Consider the following 9,785-nt stretch of genomic DNA (forward strand, 5'->3'; position numbering starts at 1 on the left):
TCTGTAGACCAGGCTGGCCTCGAACTCAGAAATCCGCCTGCCTCTGCCTCCCGAGTGCTGGGATTAAAGGCGTGCGCCACCACGCCCGGCTTGGCAGAAGTTTTTCTTGCAGGTGTGGTAAATGTGAAATTTATTTGTGTTAGGCCTTGATATATGTGTTGCGTACAAATCTCCTGTTTATGAGAAGGTTGGATTTAAAATCGTAAGATACCATCGAGGAAGTCTGGTCTTCTGCAAGAGCCAGTGTGCTTAACCACCCACCAGCCATCTCTCCATCCCCAGGTGTGGGGTAGAACCTGATGCCAGGCTATGAGTGCAATTGAACATCCTTAGAATTTGTGGCCACTTACACAGATCAGCTCTGGTACCATAGGGACTAGGGACCTTTTTTTTTTTTTTTAATTTATTTAAATAAGTACACTGTAGCAGACACACCATAAGAGGGCATCAGATCCCATTACAGATGGCTGTGAGCCACCATGTAGTTGCTGGGATTTGAACTCCAGACCTTCCAAAGAGCAGTTAGTGCTCTTACCCCCTGAGCCATCTCTGCAGCCCCCATTTTGGTCGTTTCTTTGGGGTTGCCCCTCACCCTCTTTTTGAGAGGGTCACTGTGTATCCTAGCTGTCCTGTGTGAACTAGGCTGGCCTCAAACTGAGATCCTCCTGCCTCTGTTCCCTTAGGTTTGCTTTTTTGGTTTTTGTTTGTGTTTTTAGATTGATTTATTTATTGTTATATCTAAGTACACTGTAGCTGTCTTCAGACACTCCAGAAGGGGGAGCCAGTTCCCATTGCAGATGGTTGTGAGCCACCATGTGGTTACTGGGATTTGAACTCAGGACCTTTGGAAGAGCAGTCAGTGCTCGCCGCTGAGCCATCTCACCAGCCCTCCCTTTGGTTTTAAAAATGTTGTAAGTTCAGTTTTTAATTTTAGACAGCCGTTTCCTGTGTAGGTAGCCCTGAATAGCCAGAGACTCAGGCTTGCCACTGCCTGCCAAGTTCTGCATAGGTGTGTGCTATTGCTCCTTGCATCCTTTTAAGTATGTATATGTGCCTTCATGCTCATGCGTTTATGTGCACCCTGGGCCTACAGGAGCTTGCTGTAAACTACCGCATGGACACTGGGAGACTCCTCTGCAGTAGTGGGTAGGTGAGGTGAGCTAAGCCTGGCTGGGTGACCGCAGCTACCCAGGCAGGTGCACCACATCCCCCTGGAGCTGCAGGTGAAGGCTTTCGGAAGGTGCTGAAGAGATTGGCCCTGGGTGAGGGTGCTAGCTGCTCTTGCAGGGGACCAGGATTCAACTTCTAGCACCCGCGTGTTTGTTTACAACTATAACTAGTCCCTGGGGATATGAAGCTGCCTTCAGGCCTATGGAAGCAAAATGACCTCACGTGCACAGAGATATATGTAGACAACAGACCAATATATATATATAATCTTTTAAAGGCTCTTGTGAGCTCCCAGGCATGGATACTGAGGAACAAACGCAAGCGCCTTTAACTTCAGCCATTTCTCCACACATACACCCCACCTCACCCCTGCCCTTTCCTTGCTTTGATGCAGGGTTTTATTGAGTAGCCCATTGGGGCTGGCCTGGAGTTCACTGTGTAATCTGGGCTGGCCTTGAACTCTCATTATCGCCGCCTTAGCTTCCTCCGTGGATCTACAAGCACGTTTGGCTTTCGTGAAGTTCTTCCAAGCTTGGAGGAGGCTGAAGGAGCTCCGTTGGGAAAGGTCACCTGAGGCCATTTCCCAGAACCCACAGGAGGAAAGCCAGCAAGTGTATAATGACGAAGGCTCCTGACCTGAGCTTGATTCTAGGACCCTTGTGATGAAGGGACAGAACTGGCTCCTCCAAGTTGTCCCCACAGATGCGAAAAGCTGTAGTGGTGATTGCTTTTAATGCCAAAACTTCAGAGGTCTCAATTTGAGCTCAAGGCCAGCTAAGCTACCTAGTAAGACCCTGTCTTATATATATAAAAAGTTGGCATTCCAAATTCCTTAGAACTGGTGTAAAGGGTGGTAGGTGATCACTTTAGGTTAAAATACATTTGGTGTGTAAATCAATATTCCTATGTATAGAAGGTTGACTCTAAGGTTTTCTTTTGTGTATGTCTCTACAGTTTATAAGTAGCTCCATTTAAAAAAAAAAGGAATTATTTAATACACTGTAGCTATCTTCAGACAGACCAGAAGAGGGCACCAGATCCCATTATAGGCAGCTGTGAGCCACCATGTGGGTGTGGGATTTTAACTCAGGACCTCTGGAAGAGCAGTCAATGCTCTTAACCACTGAGCCATCTCCCCAGTCCAGTTGCTCCATTTTTTTTTAAAAATAATTATTTATTTATTTTATGTATATGAGTATGCTGTAGTTGTCCTCAAACACACCAGAAGAGGGCATCAGATCCTATTATAGATGGTTGTGAGCCACCATGTGGTTGTTTTGAATTGAACTCAGGACTCCGGAAGAGCATATGGCGCTCTTAACCGCTGAGCCATCTCTCCAGCCCCCAGGAGCTCCAGTTTTAAGCACCTTTTTTTTTTTTTTTTAATTTAATCAAAGTGATGTCAAAAGAAACTTGGGATGGGATGAGGGGTGACAGTGTTAAGACAAGTGATGTCTGGGTCTCTGTGGACTCCCCACTCCTGCATGTCCGATTCAGTAATAGATCCTGGTTGTGGAAGGTAGAGCCCCTTAGAGAGGCTGTCATGTATAACACTTTCCCAAGTTCCAGAGACTAAAGAGCTTAGGGACAGGGACAGGGCATCTGAGGGGATCCTGGTGGTCAGAAGGCATCTTCAGCCCTTCCCACTGCTGTGTTGGCTGCAGCAGTTTGAATCTCAGCCTTGGGGAAGACTCTAGGAGGCAGCTCCTGCTGGGTATTCATGCAGCAGTGCAAAGAGTGGACCCGCTGCCAGGCCTCAGTTCCAACAGCATCATGCCAGTGCTATCAGGGCAGGGCAATGGCAGCAAGAGCCGTGCCGTGTTGGTCTCTGCCACATGGCACTGAGCCCCACCCTGGCACGCCAGTGGCCTGGAGAAGTAGTTCCATTTTGGTGTTTGTTGTTTTAAATGGCATTTGGATGTTAACATCATTTTTTCTTTTATAACTTACGGAAAAGGACTTCAGAGGTAGCCCAACCTAACACTGGCAAGAGCTTGGATTTGAACATCATCACACACACAAAAGAAGTGCATGTCGGCAGGGCTGTGGTGGCGCACCGCACGCCTTTAATCCCTCGGGAGACAGAGGGAGGTGGACCTCTGTGAGTTCAAGAGGCAGGAAAGCCAGGGCTACATCCTATCTTGAAAAAAATAAAATAAAAAGAGCAACACTTCACTTCAAATCCTAGAAACTGTTTCTGTCTGTCCTTAAATGGGTTCATGGAAAAACATCCCACCACAAAAACCTGTGAAGAGGAGGGAAAAAAAAAAAAAAGAAAAACTAGGTTATTGATGAAAAGGACCGAAAAGAGAGTGGAGAAATATCCAGACATCTGTCCAGGACTCTTGCTAAGAATATCATCAAAGCTCTAGGTAAGTCCAGAGAGACTAAACTCAGGATGTCCATTCCGAGGCTCTGCCTGATGCGCAGCCCATGGACTCTGTTTATGCCTGCCTCTTAGGCCCACGCTGCCATGGCTACCAAAGCACCAGTCTCTGGTCTCCATGGTTTTGCCCAGTGGTCTTAGCAGTCCTGACACATGGTGTCATAGCAGCGACTGGCTCCTTCCCTTCCTCACCCCGTCACCCCTTTTCCTTCCCCTCTCCTCCCTTCTCTCTCGGAGTCTTTTCTCTCCTCTGTCCCTTTTCTCCTCCACTCTTTTTCTCCTTTTTCTCTCATTCATTCATTCCTTCATTCATTCATTTATTATATGTAAGTACACCGTAGCTCTCTTCAGACACACCAGAAGAGGGCGTCAGATCCCATCACAGTTGGCTGTGAGCCACCATGCTGGGACTCGAACTCAGGACCTCTAGAAGAGCAGTCAGTGCTCTCAACGGCTGAGCCACCTCTCCAGCCCTTCTCCTCCACTCTCACTTCAGTTGCTACCCTCTTGTCTCCCTCCCTCCCCTTTTCCTTCTTAGATTACTTACCAAGCCATCCTGGCCACTGGAGGAATCCTGGACGCAGGCCTTTCCCACCGCACCTCAGGGTGGCAGAGGCCTACCCCTGTTCCTCCAGTCAAGGCTCTTCTTTTTGTTGTTGTTGTTTTTTTTGTTTGTTTGTTTTGTTTTTTTTTGTATAGCCCTGGCTATCCTGGAACTCACTTTGTAGACCAGGCTGGCCTCGAACTCAGAAATCCTCTCGCCTCTGCCTCCTGAGTGCTGGGATTAAAGGCGTGCGCCATCACGCCCGGCTAGTCAAGGCTCTTCTTGCACGGGGTCAGCACAGTAGACAGTAAGCACTGTTCTGGCTGCCGTGTTCTGGTGCAATTTTACATGTCAGGAGCTAAGTAATATGTCCACAGTTTCCTCTCTTATATTTTTGGTTATGAGTCTATCCTTTAACAGCTGAGCCATCTCCCCAACCCCACAGGTTCTTTTCTGCACAGTGCAGACTTAAATGTCAGCGAGGTCTTGTTTGTCTCACAATACCCCTAGCCTCTCTGCTGGACAGACCTGCCCTCCACCAGCAAACAGCCCTCCCTCTTCCTAACCCTGCTCCTGGGCCCCCTTGTGGCCACTGTGCGAAATGTCCTTTCTACCATTTGTAACCCTTAACTCTAGTCCCCATCCTGTCCTGTGAGAGATCCAGGCACCCGGAAAATAGTGGCTATTTTAGTTCATGTACCTGTGTAGGCTGAAGACTGTGTCAAGTTAGTAGTGGATTAGGCCACATAGGAGAAGGGTGTTTGCAGAGAATGTCCTTGGTTCCTAAGACAAGCCTCAGAAGAAACAGGTCCCAAGGGGTTGCCACCTGAAGACACAACTAGGTTGACCGTAGTGTGGTCAGGAGCTCAGGATTGCTTCTGACTCTGTGGGTCAAAGGGCCTGCACTGGCTGGTTTTGTGTGAACTTGACACAAGCTGGAGTCATCAGAGAGGAAGGAGCCTCAGCTGAGGAAATGCCTCCATGAGATCCAGCTGTAAGGCATTTTCTCAATTAGTGATCAACGGGGAGGACCCAGCCCACGGTGGGTGGTGCCTCTCTCTCTCTCATGCTATAACTAAGTGACTGAGGAATCTCACAGAGTTGCCTAGGACATAACAGAGTGTGTTGTCACAGTCAGTGAGGCACCAGGACACACATACTTCTAAAGGAAGACAAATATCAGCTCTTGTAAGAAAACAGCACATTGCAGTCATTCAGAGGCTGGTAGCTAAGAAGAGAGCAGAGTGGCAGTGATCCATTTGGAAAGCTGCAGCCAGAAGTATGGAGACTTCCTTTTTAAAACTCCATTGGTGGACCAGAGAGATGCCCCACCTGACGATCTGAGTTCAATGTCCGGGACCCATGTGGTGGCTGGAGAAAACTGACTCCTACAAGTTGTCCTGTAACGAGCACCCCTGGGTCCTTTGCTCACAAATAGATGCAATAAAAGAGTTAGATTCCCATGTTGCTACAGCGGTTGAAATGAAAATGGCACCCTTAGGGAGTGACAGTACTAGGTGTGGCCTTGTTGGAGGAACTGTGTCACTGGGGGGTGGACTTTGAGGTTTCAAGCTAGGCCCCATGGCTCATTCTCTAACTGCCGTCTGGTGATGCAGAGAAAGAACTCTCAGCTGTCTCTCCAGCACCATGTCTGCCTGCACACCATTGTGCTTACTGCCATGGTGACAATGGACTAACTGCAAGCCAGATCCAATTAAATCCTTCCCTTTGTAAGAGTTGCTGTGGTAATGATGTCTCTTCACAGCAATGGAAACCCTCACTAAAATTGATACTCCCTGATGCACAGTTTCTGTGGATCAAGGCAGCTCAGAGACAACTTCTCAAACGGTGGGTGGTAGAGTATGGGTGGCCCTGGAGGGTGAAGGGACAGAGCTAGGTGTCCCATTGCTTCCTGTCTTTCACTTCTGGTTGCAGATGCTACCTCAAGCCTTCTGGGGATATTCAGTGAAGTGAGCCCTGGACATAGAGCTGGGTACGGTGGTGCACATGTGTTCCCCAACATGCAAGAGGAAGTAGAAGGACACGGGAGAAATTGGAGGGGGAGACAGAGGGATGTAAATACAGTATTCATGTATGAAATTCTCAAAAAAATCAATGAAATAAGCAATAGTCCTGACACCCACCTAAAACATTGAAAAAAAAAAGTCATATACCAAGGTTGGAGAGAGGGCTCAGTAGTTAAGAGCACTTGTTCTCACAGAGGACCTGGGTTTGGTTCCCAGCACCCACAGGGCTGTGGTTTGTATAAACCACCTGTAACTTGGTCCATGAAGGCTGGTACCATCTCCTGGCCTCCCGTGGCAGCAGGCACACATCAGTGCACGCACATGCAGGCTGAACTCTCATGCACACACACAAAATAAAGATGAACAATTCTTTAAAACATATATAATAAAACATTTGTTCTGTTGTATTGTTTCCTACAGCTTTGTAACTACATCTATTATTATTTTGTTTTGTTTTGTTTTTTTCGAGACAGGGTTTCTCTGTGTAGCCCTGGCTGTCCTGGCACTCACTTTGTAGACCAGGCTGGCCTCGAACTCAGAAATCCGCCTGCCTCTGCCTCCCGAGTGCTGGGACTAAAGGCGTGCGCCACCACGCCCGGCTGTAACTACATCTAAATTAAAGGGAAAAAAGATTTGTTTTACTTTTATCCATTTTATCATCTATTTGTTTTATGTAATTTAAAATTTTTATGTGCACAGATGTTTTGCATGCATGGGTGTCTGTGCCCCACATAGGAGGTGCAGCAGAGAGCACGGGATCCCTGGGACTGGACTCTTAACTCCCGAGCCATCTCTTCAGTCCCAACAACACTTGCTTCTCTTGCAGAGGGCCTAGATCCAGCATCCACATGGTACACTCTTCTGTCCTCAAATGCTACACACACACACACACACACATGCACACACACACATACACACACACATACACACACACACATGCACACATACACACATACATACACACACATACACACACATACACACACATACACACACACATGCACACACACATACACACACATGCACACACACACATACACATGCACACACACATACACGCACACACGCACACATGCACACACACACACACACATTTGCACATACACACACATACACACACACAGACATACACACACACAGACATACACACACACACACATGCACACACACACATGCACACACACACACAGAGGCATACATTTCTGCAACCTACTTTTATTTTTAAAGATGTATTGATTTTATGTGTATGAATACACTGTCACTCTCTTCAGATACACCAGAAGAAGGCATGTGGTTGCTGGGCATTGACTCTGGACCTCTGGAAGAGCAGTCAGTGTTCTTAATCTCTGAGCCATCTCCCTAGAACCCTGCAACCTAATTTTTAATAAATGCTCACCCTCTCCTCTTGCCCACCACCCGGCAGAGGTGGTGAAGAGAAAAGTGATTAGGATAGGAGGGAATATCCTATATGACCTGTTTAGCAATAGTTCTTTAGGGGCAAGCTCCATCTTCTCTGGCAGCAGCTCAGTCCTGTAGCAAGCACCAACTACGATTCAGCAGCTGCTGCTGACCAGTCCTCCAGGCAGGCAGACACCAGGCACCAACCGGCAGCTGTAGTTCAATCCTGAAGAAACCGCGAGGCTCGCCAACCAGCCTGAGGCTGCAGAAATGGCAAGTTGCCACAGGAACCTCACGAGGTCTTTGGCAAGTTTCTCTCAATGGTGGTGTCACAGGTGGAGCTATGTAAGGCAACCAATACATGTATGTCTGTGGAGTCATATTTATACTCCTTCAGCACGTGTTCTCTCATGTGTCTGCTTTAGCAAAACATCTTTTCACCTGTGTGCCCCAGCAAACCATCATTTGTCATAACCGACTTCCAAAGAAACCAGAAATTTCCAATATATATACATACACATACACATATACATATGTATATATATATGCAAACACATAACACATAATTTTTTTTTTTTTTTGGTTTTTCAAGACAGGGTTTCTCTGTATAGCCCTGGCTGTCCTGGAACTCACTTTGTAGACCAGGCTGGCCTGGAACTCAGAAATCCACCTGCCTCTGCCTCCCAAGTGCTGGGATTAAAGGCATGCGCCATCATGCCCGGCTAACACATAAAATTTTAAAATCTTTTTTTTTAATTTATTTTATTTATATGAATACACTTGCTGTCATCAGACACACCAGAAGAGAGCATCGGTTCCCATTACAGATGGTTGTGAGCCACCATGTGGTTGCTAGGAATTGAACTCAAGACCTCTGGAAGAGCAGACAGTTCTTTTAACCGCTGAGCCAACTCTCCAGCACTCAAAATTTTAAAAAATCTTAAAAAAAACAAAACAAAACATCAGCCATGGTGGCACACATTTAACCAGCACTTGGGAGACAGAGGCACATGGATTTCTCTGTAAATTTGAGGCCAGCCTGATCTAAGTAGTTAGTTCCAGGACAGCCAGGGCTACATCCAGACATCCTGTCTCATAAAGCAAAATGAAAAAAAGGAAAAGAAAAACTTCTTTTACAAAATCAGCCAACAAAACCAAACCCCATCAACCAGTGAAAGCATTTTTGCATAAAACAAAAACAAAACAAAACAAAACAAAAAAAACGGGCTGGCGAGATGGCTCAGTGGTTAAGAGCGCTGACTGCTCTTCCGAAGGTCCCGAGTTCAAATCCAGCAACCACATGGTGGCTCACAACCATCCGTAATGAGATCTGATGCCCTCTTCTGGAGTATCTGAGGACAGCTACAGTTTACTTAGATATAATAAATAAATAAATCTTAAAAAACAAACAAACAAACAACAGCAACTAGAGGGATAAATGTAAAATGAGAATGGTGTTTATGTCTGGACGCTCACTTAAAAAAAATGCTTGCTTATCAGCTTTTTAACATTTCAACACTGACATGTGTTATTTCCTGTGTGATAATAACAAAATATATTTGAAGGGAGGTCTCATTTCCTGTGTCTGACCAGCAGAAAAACCTGGGGCAGCAGAGGCTGGGAACAGAAAGAACTTGTTGCTGTCTAGTGCTTGGAGGTGGGGCTTGGCTCACCGTCTCTGGCCCTTAGACTACTGGGCAGGCAATGAGGCAGGGCCCAGCATCAGGTAGATCAGGCAGCAGGGATACCAGCTTGTCCCCCATAGTTTCTGCGTGCTTGTCTATTACTGCTGGCTGCAGTCAGGGCCACCAGGAGTCAGCAAACACTGAGCTAGCTTCCAGGAGGTTGATTAAAACCTGAGGTCTGAGATTCCAGCTACCAAAGCTCCTTGAGTCTTCTTTCCTCTCTCTCTCTCTCTCTCTCTCTCTCTCTCTCTCTCTCTCTCTCTCTCTCCATCTGTCACTGCCCTACAGCTGTGCTTTGTGATAGAAATGTCGGTGAAGCACAGAGTCCCCCAGATGGGCAGGTGATTTTGACCAGCTGCTGATCACATTATTTTTTTTTCCAGTTTATCGTGTTTTTAATTATGTGTCTGTGTCTCTGTGTGGGCACCTACATGTGCATGCCACTGCCTGAGACCGCCAGAGGGATCAGATACCCCTGGCTGCAGTAACAGGGGGTTATGATCCTGCTGACATAGGCTCCAGGAACTGAACTCAGTCCCCTGTGGGAACAGTGTGTGCTTTTTTTTTTTTTTTTT

The sequence above is a fragment of the Mus caroli genome, chromosome 8, assembly GCF_900094665.2.
Source record: "Mus caroli chromosome 8, CAROLI_EIJ_v1.1, whole genome shotgun sequence".
NCBI classification, from domain to species: Eukaryota; Metazoa; Chordata; class Mammalia; order Rodentia; family Muridae; genus Mus; species Mus caroli.